At 30.6% G+C, this 12,601-nt stretch overlaps 1 protein-coding gene across 11 annotated transcripts in view; it reads left to right on the plus strand.

The window, feature by feature from the left end:
- Positions 1-12,601, plus strand: part of LOC148622974 (zwei Ig domain protein zig-8-like) — a 48,396-nt gene that overhangs the window by 7,672 nt on the left and 28,123 nt on the right. For 6 of the 11 annotated variants that reach the window (XM_088573383.1, XM_088573386.1, XM_088573384.1 and 3 more), the window contains exons 1-2: positions 2,634-3,049; positions 5,968-6,087. The gene's annotated coding sequence lies outside the window, so the exon portion shown is untranslated. Of the gene's footprint in view, positions 1-2,633; positions 3,050-5,564; positions 5,679-5,967; positions 6,088-12,601 lie in introns of those variants that run through there. The other 5 variants (XM_088573373.1, XM_088573372.1, XM_088573374.1 and 2 more) reach the window with 3 other exon arrangements.

Here is a 12,601-nt window from a genome sequence, read left to right on the forward strand (position 1 = left end):
ATGAAATGATAGTCACACTCTAAAAGTTGAATATCCTTAATTGATATACGTGTTTATAGAATTGCAAGTACTTTAGAACCACATTCTATTTACTAGTTAAATTATTCAAAGATAGTTTAACGGGTTATGCGAAACGTTCTGCTTAGCAACAGCCTGAAACTTTGAATTTATACTTTTTTATTATAAGTAAGCAATTTATATCCGTGTTTGTTCCTTTGTTTTTATTTTATAAAATTTTCTGTGTCAGCATATAAAGTTTGCATATTCATTTCAAAATTACGTTATGTACTATGGAACAATCAGGTTTCAAACCTACATATATAAGACGTTCCCTTCCAATAACAATTAAATCCAACTTTGGTTAATCTAAAGAAATCATGAAATAAATAGTTATACTCAAAATAAAACAGTTAAAAAATACTTTGTTTTGGTAGAGTTTAAGTAGAAAATGTTACTGTTTTGTTCGCTGTTAATCTTAATGACTATTAAGGTACTTAAGTTGTTGCCGTCTTCGACTTTACTCTGGATATGCACGTCCATGAACAGTTCGGCAAGATAATTACTAGAAGAATAAACAATTCACCCTCTAGAGCACTTGTGTTCAACTCGTTCTTCAGTAGTTTTTGCTGTAATTGTTTAGGTTTGTTTCCTTGAGTTGTATGTAAATTTTTCTTAATCAATTGTGATTATGATGTTTTCAGATATGTTCCCCTCCATTTCCTGCTATATTTTTTAAATCTGTTATTTTAAATTATAATTTGATTTCAGCAAAGTATAGTATATAAAACGCACAAATAAATGACATATTGAAAGATCATTGAAACCATTTCTTCCTGTCAGTATGTTATGATATGCAAAACCATTGTCATTTGGTGTTATTCTGAACGTATAGAATTCATCAACATTCATCGATTTATTTATTTACATCAATCTCTAAACAGAATAAACATATTAAAATATGATAAGACACGAGCTAATAATGCTGAATCTAGAATTTTTTGCGAACTAATTAGTGTGTTTAGAAGTGTCATGATACCGTCTTGGGTAGTCTAATTTGTGAAGACTGCTATTTCGTAAACATCAAAAATTACAACCAAATGATTGTTCTGACACTGATGGATTTATTGCTTTTTAAATACGTTAAGTATTTTTTTATAGAATTATAAAAATATGGTGGATACGAAGCAAATGTGCGGTAAAATAAACACCCATTTCATCTTCACTTTTTCAAACGCTGCCACTGAAGGTTGTCTGTAGCTTACTATTTAAACATTGAACCGAGACGATTTTCTCAATCTAGTTGTGATAAAATAAAGGACCAATATACTGTATCATATTCATCTATTGAATATCAATTACTACTGCTTGCCGTTACGACATGCTGAAAAATGGCAAAATGAAACAATAAAATTCCTGAGTCATGATGTAACGAATTTTTCTGATATCTTCCTGTATGTGAATTTAAAGAACGCACATCACGCAGAAAGGTCGTTTAAAACTTGATTTGTTGTCAATATTTTAATGGAATAGGGAAACAATTATCTTTAAAATGTGAAGTTTAATGAGAACATCATTGGTATATTGCACATCAATGGTTTACAGTCAATGTCAGATTGTTTATCTGATCGATTGGACGAACATCTAATTATCAAATATAACACTTTGTTATAAGTAAACCAATGTCATCGATATCAGTTTTAAGTTAGAAGCAAATATTAATGTAGACTGACGTAATTGTTCACGGAGTCTCAAGTCTATCCAGTTTGTCATTTGGTTTACCACCGACCGCAAATCATTTCTCCCGAGCGATAGAAAGTGGTGAATCTATGACATAATTTGCGAGCCCGTGGAAAAAAGCTCTTACTGCAATTTGATGGTCTTGAAAATTTACAATTATATTTTTAGCGAGAGGATAATATTCCATCATCTATTTATCTTCCATTATATAATACATAAAAGAATAATTAGCTCTTCAAATGTGATATACTACTTTTTTTATTTTTACTCTTGTCATTTCATCTGTAAATTCCAAATTTTGAAAGATTGAAGTATTTATTGATTTCAGAAACTATTTTAGAACATAACGTGATTTATTTTGGCTTCTTCCTCTATAGGATGTAAAATATGCTTTGCTCAGGATAAATTAATGCCAGTTTTGTTTTTTTTTTCTCTCGATAAAAAAATGTATTATTCATTGATGGTATCAAGTCTCAGACTTTGTGGACTAATACCTCCTGACATATACTCTTATCGACTATTTTGTCTTTCCAAAGCACCCTGGGGACAGGTTTATTTGTTATTTGGCTTCACGAGACTCATATTATTTACAATTGCAGTCTGTATCATATCAATAGTCAAATATTGTAATAGTTTTACCATTAAAACAAAAACTATGATTTTGTTGAATGACCTGTGAATACTGAAAAATGTATTTTGTTTACGGCACGAGCTGTTACAAGCGTATCATCCCGGGTTCTGTTTTTGTCATATCACATCACATCACAATTACAATATACATGAATTTCATTGATTACGTGCAATGTAAAATTTGGATGATTCAAATGTACTTTTGCCTCACCTTTAAAAAAAAACAAACATATGTTTTAAACAGTATACAGATGCATTATACTTCATTATGTATAAAGAACTTCGGAAACATATATGTGACGATCAGCATAAATCTCAAATGTTACCACTTTACGCGGCATTAATACTAAAGGAATACTAAACGAATAATGAAAATACCTAAGTTTTACATAAATGGCATCAAACATGGGTTGGGATAATTCAAATACTTCCTGTTCGTGTGATAACAAGCGATGAAATAGTATGTAAATAAAACAAATCTACAAAGTGGTTCTAAGTAAATACTTGACAGCTAATACATTGTACGGTTTCAGCATAAAAGTTCTTGATACGAATATTGGATAACATTTAACTGACGTGTATTGGATCTAAAGTTTACCTTTGGGAATTTAACTCTTCATGATATAGTTAGTTTTTATTTCTTTACGGAATTTATTTTTCATATAAAGTATCGTTATATTTGGTAAGTTGTATTCTTTTCTTACACCTTAGATAATATATATATATATTATACAGTGCAAAATAGATAACGTTTATCCGTAAGTTTTTCTTGTTATATTGTTTATGATTGATTTTGATTAAACAAGACCTACCTGAATTTGGATTTTTCGGGGTTTTCAGAAGTTTCAAAAGCAAAGAACAGAAGTGTTTAACAATATCAGATCTGTATATAATTATAAAACTGTACGGTATAGACGATAGAACCTTCTTTTCGTAATTTATTCTGAAAATTCAACAATGATGAAATGCTCATATTTTATTTTCACGACTTAATTTGAAAATAAATAGGAAAATTAAAAGTTTGTTGAAAGCAGGTTCCTAAGTAATTCACTAGTATCAGCTTGTATCTCCATTTTCATAGTTTATGTACGGTTACAGTTTTTCTTCAATATTCGTCGTCCAACCATTACAACGATATCTTTGTAAGGTGGAGAGGACTTTAACAAGTTTCAATGTATATAAAAAAAAATGTGTCTCATGATAAACAACGATTGTTGGAAGGAAATTTATTATCGATTGTACATTGTACTCCATCATAAAATTTGTTAATAGAAATTTTGATATGATATATTTTCTTGTATACCAGTAATAAGCAGTAAATGATTTCTCAGAAGCTGAGAAAGTCATTTTGAATTAACCGTTAAAACACGCGGCATTTTGACGACGAAATTCTCAACAGCACCCATTTTCTTTAGACCTTTATTAAAATCTGCAAAATAACAATTCTTAATTTCATAAAAATAATCTTGATCTGATTACAAAACTCAAAAAAATAATGTTCTAGTTGAACTAATTTTTGTACAATTAAACATAACGGAAGTTATGAACTGTTATATTAATGGAAGCGGGAAGGAAACTATACAACGAACGGGATGATTTGTCGTATAGTCAACTTTTCTTTCATCTATGGCAAAACCCCTTCAGCTCCTGCGAATGGATGTCATACGTTATGCCAGAGCTTGCCGGGATTTTTTGTACACCTCTAGATTTCTTTCAATTAGGCTTTTGTAACATGTTGTGTTGCTTAAAAATGAAAGTCATCACTTACCATCGTCATCGTAACCGATTTGTTTACTTTAATACAGTTATCCATTCCTCGTTCGTCTACCGCGGACATGACATTTTATTCTTTTTGAGTGTTTTGTCTTATTTAACACCCTGGTATCCAAATAGCCACTTATCAGTAACGTTTTATCAGCGAAGAAAAGACTTTAGCTTGCCACCTGATTGGTAGTTTAATAGGCATCAGTTGTTTGATTAGAATCTTAGTCTTAAAACATATCCATAGCACATATCAGAGAAACATTTTTGTCATTGATTCAGTAAACATAGCTTTATTATACAGGCGTCTGATCAGATAACTTAAAAAAAGTAAAATAGCTTCTTTCACCGCGAAATTATCTTATCAGTTGGCAGTTGTATAATCCAGATTCATCACATACAAAGATTTTCTGTAGATAGTCCATCAATACAAATGTGTTATTACTCATTTTTACTAAAGGTTTAAGATTGTTTAGTAACACCATTGATAATTCACCTTTAAATTTGTATACTACTCAATTATAAAACTTTAAGATTAGTAGATTATTTGGGCATATATTCTGAATAGAGCATGCATTACTTTACTCGCAAGCCAGTGAAACATTTAAATACAGGCATTTTTTTACTGATGTACGATGTTAGTCATATACATTACCTGATTTTTGACTGAAAGTAATTTCACAAATGTTTGCATGCATTTAACCAATTTAAAAGGAGAAACAAAATCATCATATTCTGTCGTAAATAAACGCCTTTATCCATGATGTCTGCACACACTATTCATTAAGTACTTTGTTAAGTTCATATTTTACCAAGTTTCACAACGCTCCATCATAATAATTTTGTGTGGTAATTTTGTTTCGACTTATAATAATTGACAATTTAGTTAGTTAATTCAAAAAAAATACGATATTAATTATCTACAGTGGAAGTTCAACTGTGTGGTGAACGACTGATTTCTCGCTTTATGCAACTAGCTAGTTGAAACACAAAATCAGTTTAACTCTTAAGTTTGGTTACTTTGGCATTGGGACAATAGGTTAATTGTATGTTAAAAGGTGAGATGCAGACTGTTTTTCGAATCTCCAAAACAGAGCATATATGAATAAATAATGAGAATAAACATAAATTCGAAATCATATGCACATAAAAATAAATGAAAATAGCAAAACGAATAGATAACACTTACACGAGGATATTCTTAAATGATGAGAACAAAATTACACAAAGAAATATAGCAAATCCAGAACCGGACGAACAACGTAGTTATATTATAAATGAAATGTTACGTAACTGTTCAAAGGCTAGATCATGCTGTATCTTCTCCATTTCTCAAAACACATAATGGTTTATTGATAATATCATGATGATGCCCATCGTATAACAAAACGTTTTCCTGAATTACATAAAAAAACCCTTTAAAGATCTGTTTTATATTGTCATTACAAGTGTTGTAATATATGAGTTCCCAGCATACATATATACGTAATGGTAATATTGATATATCAAACAATGGATTTATAATCATTCTAGGATACATGAAATACAAGGTTAAGGTCTTATGATTAGATTTTGCTACATATTTAAATTTTAAGCGAACGTTTAACCATCAATAATCTCATCAACTAGTCAACACTTAGCAATGATTAATGATAAATATTTTTTTAATTCAATTTTAAAATAAAGTAAATTTAGATTATGATATAATCACTGAACAATCCTAATAAGTCATTATTATTCACAAGTCCTTTTTTAGATGTTTTTTTTTTCGTGGAAGTATTGTGGTCAATTGTTTTTAATTTACTTCAATTTTCGATTTGATTTTTTGTTTAATTTCAGGTTTATTCAATTGGTAATCTAGTTCACGACGAAATCTGGGCGATTATTATTTGATTCGATGGAATGGGCAGTTAACAATTTGTGAACTGATGACTAATAAATATTTTACCCGCTAAAAAGGTATGTTAACCTAGATCATACGTTTCCTGCATTTGTTTCAAAATCTTAACTAAATTCGGCCTGAAACAAAATGAGGTCTCATAAACTGTTGTTTTATTGAACATGTCATTACAATGTATTCATATATGCAGACAAATACTTTTGTTGATTAAAAAGAATATATAGACATCATTTTTTATCTACGTATAGCTAGATCACAATAAGTAATTATTTTCAATTTTATTCCAATTTGTGTGACCTATTTTGTGATGTATAAGCAAATATGCATTGAATGTCAGTTTTTATTCACGAGAGTATAGTTATTTTGCAAAAAGCTACATGACTCCAAAGCAGTATTCAATATCAATGCAATCAAAACGAAATTATCTTAGTCCATACTCATCATCTTGTCTTTCATTATATCAAAAAGTCATTTGTTGTCAGTAATAAAAATTAAATGTGAAAGATAACCAACGCTTTTTGATTTAATTTTCTAATGACACATTAATGGTATAAAATAATTCTAGAAGGTAAACCAGTGGGAAAATACGTTTTATGGACATATCAGAAGTGCTAGACCAAGATATAATTTTACATAAAAAGATACGCCGACAAATCAATCTGACATCATACTATTTAATGACATTATGCCAAAACAATGAAAACAGTTTTCTACAGCAAGACTATGTTTATTTGTAGTGCTTGCATGTCAAACAGTGACAGACCAATTATAATGTGTAGTCAAATGTTCTTTAATTTCTGACACCGTTATTAGACAATAATTTCTATGAAGTGCCATGGAGATAGAAATATACAAAATCCTTCATTTAATATCTATAATTCCGTAATACTTCATTAATATCTGTATAAAAACAAAAAGTATTAGAAAATTGAACTTAGTATTAACCTGGTTGTCCCCAGTAAAGATCACAACGTTTCTAGTCATGAAATTTATTTTGTATTGAATTTCGAAGCACATTTTTTTATGAAGAAAAGCCTTAGACATCATTTAAGCATTGACATTTCACTAGACTCACTTCAGTCTTCCTGTTAAGCACAGCTTCATATAATTTGACCATGAAGAGTAAACTGAAAGTCATGCAGGTTTTCACAATTTCCTTAGAAATGAACCAAGTGACTTGTAGTAGGTCTTAAGGTTCACTTTCTCTGATACAATATCTTCCTTTAACAATGATATACTACCATACCTATCCACTGTACAGGACTATGCCCTTTGATATGTTGATATTAACCTATAAAGAATATGTAGTTGAAACTGCCTTATACAAATCTGTCCATGTAAACCATTTATTGATTGTTTTACACAAACCAACCTGCGATATTGCTGTTATGTGTCGCATTTCCTCGGCATTAAATACGATGTGAGGAAATTATAAGAAAGATATGGAAAGATATTTAGCTGTTCATTGCAATATGCACGTAAATTTCATTAAGATGTGTGTATACTAATCCATCACTATTTTCCGTGCTTTGAACACGCGCTTTTAATTAACTGAAGTATGATTCCTATTTCTTGTTTATGACTTTTCATGATTTCATGGTATACTATTTTGTAAACGTTTTCCTTTTTGCGTCTTTCTTCCTTATTTAAATGCGCATGTTTTTTTTTTTATTCGAATCACCTGTAAACTTTCTATATTCGTGTCATAGCAAAAGTCTGCATGTCTATAATATATTTCTTAATTTACATAACGCTCGGAGAAACATTGGAGACTTTTTAATATCACTATCGCAAATGTCACATTGTGGATAACCTCATTTTATCTTTTTGTCATATCTCTAATAGTCTAAATATTTGAGTAGTAATATTTTTTTAAATATCAGAATGACTGCAACTTACTATTCTACATCAATATACTGTTAAATCCATAAAATGTATTGAAAAGTTAATTCAAATTAAATTTAAATATTCTATATTTTTTTTCAAATAAGATTTTCATTTTATTTTGCTTATAAATGGCGGGAAACGAAGCAGACATATTGCGTCATGAACAACATAAAGTCTGCATGGGTAAAGATAAATATAAACCCAAAAACAAATTTATCGTTGATCAAATTATTTCTGTCATCTTTGTTAACTTTGGTGGATAAATGTGTCAACACACAATAAGAATCCGAATGAGTACAAATAGTAATGTACTACATATGCCATCTACTACATTTGCACGTGAACTTATCATTAAATATAGTGTGTTCGGCCTCTCATATTTACCACTTTACATTTATGGCCAAAAGAGGAATGTGAAATTCATCTAATTAATCATTGATTTTTAATTATTGAAAAAGTTTGATATAACCAACTTTGGGAAAGTTTATGTTTCATACATTGCTTTTTGATACTTCAGTTCCTTTTAACTAAGAATAGATTCGCGTCCAGGAATAAAACAGAACAGAATTGTTATCGGTATGCTCAATATTTCGACTGACTCTACCTTTCAACAGTTATCGATACTGTTATAATCTGAACTGTCTTATAAAATCCAGGATAACCACATACATTTATATATACTTTCAAATAACATTTTTATTTTTTTTATTTGCTGCATGGCTTTATAACATCGTTTACACTAAGGATATCTGAAAACGTAAAAACCGTGACAGCAGATCTTATTGATAAACAGTCTTGCTGTGTGAAAATGCTAAGCTATTCACCATGCTTGATTCCTACAATACCTGCATGATTTTAATATCAGGTTACAAATACGATAAAAACTATTGAAACAAACTTTAACCCTGTGGAGTAAGGGTTTCTTAGTCGCTCAATGGGAGGCCTTCAGCGCACATGTTTCATCCCGGTGGGGTTGTCTATTTGACATCATATCCATCCATCCATTCTCATAATATTTAACCTTTCTTTGAATAATAAAATGTTGAAATATGCAGTTACAATACATGTATTTTTAATAAATACAAAAATAATCTACTGTTACATAGGTATAGTGTCGTATAAAAAACATAAAAGGGCATGTAAATAATTCCAGTCTACAAAGTACTTCTAAGTAAACAATTATAAACCGATTCAATATACGACTATGGCATTTAAGTGTTCCAGATTGATTTGAAATACTTACTCGCTATTCGTTTAAAAGGACAATAAATTTTGTAAAAGCTTGATTTGCGGTATAATTGACTATTTGTAGAGTTATCAAAACTCATTTAGCTATCGTTCAGTGAATGCATATTATGTGATAAACTTCTGATGGTTGTACTATATGACATTTATATGTGTCAGGACAAAAACTGTTTAGTCTCGTTTTTTTTTCCCTCGGAAGAATAATTTGTTAAAATATATATTATCAAATACATAAATAATATTTGATATACATAATTAAAATAATATTATATATAATAAAATAACATAATAGCATCGTATCATAAAGACGTATTGTTAAAGTAATAAGGAATTAAAATTTACGTTTCAACGAAACGTGTAGAAGTCGCCTCCCGTTTCCTGGTCTATTTTTTGAGAAACATATCGTCAGTTGAACTGCATATAATGAATCGAGTAAAGAACCTAGATATAAAATTTGATCGAAATGGAACAACTTTGAATTTTTGACCGCGATGGCGGCCATTTTGAGAATGGCGGTCGATACGTAATTCAAATTATCGATCGATCCGCAAATTCTTAATCGGATGACTTAAAGAACCTAGATATCAATTTTCATCAAAATTGGATAACTTTGAATTTTAGCCACGGTGGCGGCCATTTTGAAAATGGCGACCGATACGTATTTCAAATTGACAATGGAGCCACAGATTATTACTGAGAACGGCTCTAAGAACCTAGATGTCAATTTTCATCAAAATCAAATTTTCGACCGCCTTGGCAACCATTTTGAAATGGAAGTTTGTTTGAATCATTGATGCACAGCTGTGGGGTGAGGCCCAACTTCATAGAAAGTTTCCTTTCTTTCCCTCCATTAGTTTCCGAGAAAACACGCGAACAAGTTCACTGGTAAAAACAACCGTAAAAAAACAATAAGTGCCCGACACTTCGTGTTTGCGGACTTAAAAACAATAATAATAATAAGCAGAAGAAGAAGAAGAAACAGAGTAAAAACAATAAGTCCCCAACACTTCATGTTCGGGAACTTAATAATAATAATAATAAGAAGAAGAAGAAGAAGAAGAAGAAGAAGAAGAAGAAGAAGAAGAAGAGAAAGAAAAAGAATAAGACGACTTAATTAGTTATGGGTAAAAAAGTTTTTTTTACTCCGGATTTTATGTATTCATTTTTGTACATTAAAACAAAACCTTCTATGACCATTTAAAGAACTGTAACACACACACTGCATTTGATCATGTTAACATAAAAACAAGTAATAAGTTACTTGTTTTATTATGTCACAGTAATGGTAAGCGAGTGTTATAAGACAATCAATTCATTTTCCCGTAATTCCCCTGCGACGAAGGATTAATACGAAACTTTGATTAACACTTTCTGAAAATGACGGAAAAAAAACCCAAAACATTTCGGAATAAGTTTAAAAATTCGAAGGCTATTGTATGTGATTTACAATACTGTTCGGGAAGCATTAAGTATATTTAAAGCAAAGTTAATTGCATTTTTCTTGAAAATACATAGCGGGTCATGTATTTTTGTACACATTTTATACAATGCAATTAATTGAAAACTGTTTCGCAGATAATTTTACGTTTCATGTTGATCTTACGGGCTTGGGTATTTTAATCAGTGTTGTTTTACTGTAGTCTACTGAAATGAACATTAGAAGTTTGGTGGGCGGTTTAACATTAACAAAATTTTACTGCCGGCGTATGTTTCTAGACATTAACAAATTGTTACTGCTGGCGTATGTAACTCATAGACATTAACAAATTGTTACTGCTGGTGTATGTTTCTAGAACTAATATTTTTTTATTGCTGGGGTATGTTTCTAGACATTAACAAATTGTTACTGCTGGCGTATGTTTCTAGACATTAACAAATTGTTACTGCTGGCGTATGTAACTCATGGACATTAACACATTGTTACTGCTGGTGTATGTAACTCATAGACATTAACAAATTGTTACTGCTGGTGTATGTAACTCATGGACATTAACAAATTGTTGCTGCTGGCGTATGTAACTCATAGACATTAACACATTGTTACTGCTGGCGTATGTAACTCATGGACATTAACACATTGTTACTGCTGGCGTATGTAACTCATGGACATTAACAAATTGTTACTGCTGGCGTATGTAACTCATGGACATTAACACATTGTTACTGCTGGCGTATGTAACTCATAGACATTAACAGATTGTTACTGCTGGCGTATGTAACTCATGGACATTAACACATTGTTACTGCTGGCGTATGTAACTCATAGACATTAACAAATTGTTACTGCTGGCGTATGTAACTCATAGACATTAACACATTGTTACTGCTGGTGTATGTAACTCATAGACATTAACAAATTGTTACTGCTGGTGTATGTAACTCATGGACATTAACACATTGTTACTGCTGGTGTATGTAACTCATAGACATTAACAAATTGTTACTGCTGGCGTATGTAACTCATAGACATTAACAAATTGTTATTGCTGGCGCATGTTTAAGCAGAGTAACAGTTACTTATTTAGTTTTGTGTGTTTTGTAGGTTGGTTTAGGGAGGATTAACTTGTTCTCTGTACTCTTCGTGTACGTTTTAATGTTTTTACATTTAAATTTAATTTTTTGTTTATTCTGATGAGTTTGCAAAGAAATCAGATCTTTGAACCCAAATATCGGAAAAGACAATGCAGTTCACAATTTAAAACAATCTAGAATCGGATGTACGAATGCAGGATCCGAAACATGAAGCTAGATATGCTATTTTGAGTATTTCCAACGAACTAACTTGTAACTTTAAATTGTTTCAAAATTGTGATAATTAACAACAGCTAGGTATTTCATGTAAGGTTTAAATGACAAGCTTTGAATGTATCATGTCCAGTCAAGTTTAAATGACAACAGCCCAATAACATGTGACACTTTCATCATGTCAGTTTTGTTTTAAAATGAAATCTGATTATGAAAGAATTATATCCCTTTAATAAAATTATTTCAAATCTACCCAATATTCCGCAAGTATGCCTGTTCTTAAAAAATCAATTATTTTTTATCAAGATGATGAATATCTTTGTTTTGTTTGTAAGGAAGTATTACAATGCATACTACAAATAGCTACCAAGCTATCGAAGCCAGAAATTGATAATAACTATACATCGGTATCATCTTCATCTACAAAAGGATGTCGATATGGATCTTCCTTCAATGTGCCTTCAAGGCCTTGTTATGACAGTTTCTTCGTGCAAAGTTCACTGTCAAGCCTGTTTTTACATTTCTTATATTTGTTCTTGCAGATGGCCTTCAGTCCTATCAGGACACATGTTATCGTAGTATGAATGATAAAAATATTAGAGATGGGTTGCAAATCTAGATTAAAGATTGCTCTCAAAATATAATAGCCCAATTGCCTTTAATTTTCACTTCTAACTATAATTTCATACCCGCAGG

This window comes from Perna viridis, chromosome 3 (genome assembly GCF_037379345.1).
Source record: "Perna viridis isolate PV_CMFRI_1.1 ecotype Kerala chromosome 3, ASM3737934v1, whole genome shotgun sequence".
Lineage (NCBI taxonomy): Eukaryota > Metazoa > Mollusca > Bivalvia > Mytilida > Mytilidae > Perna > Perna viridis.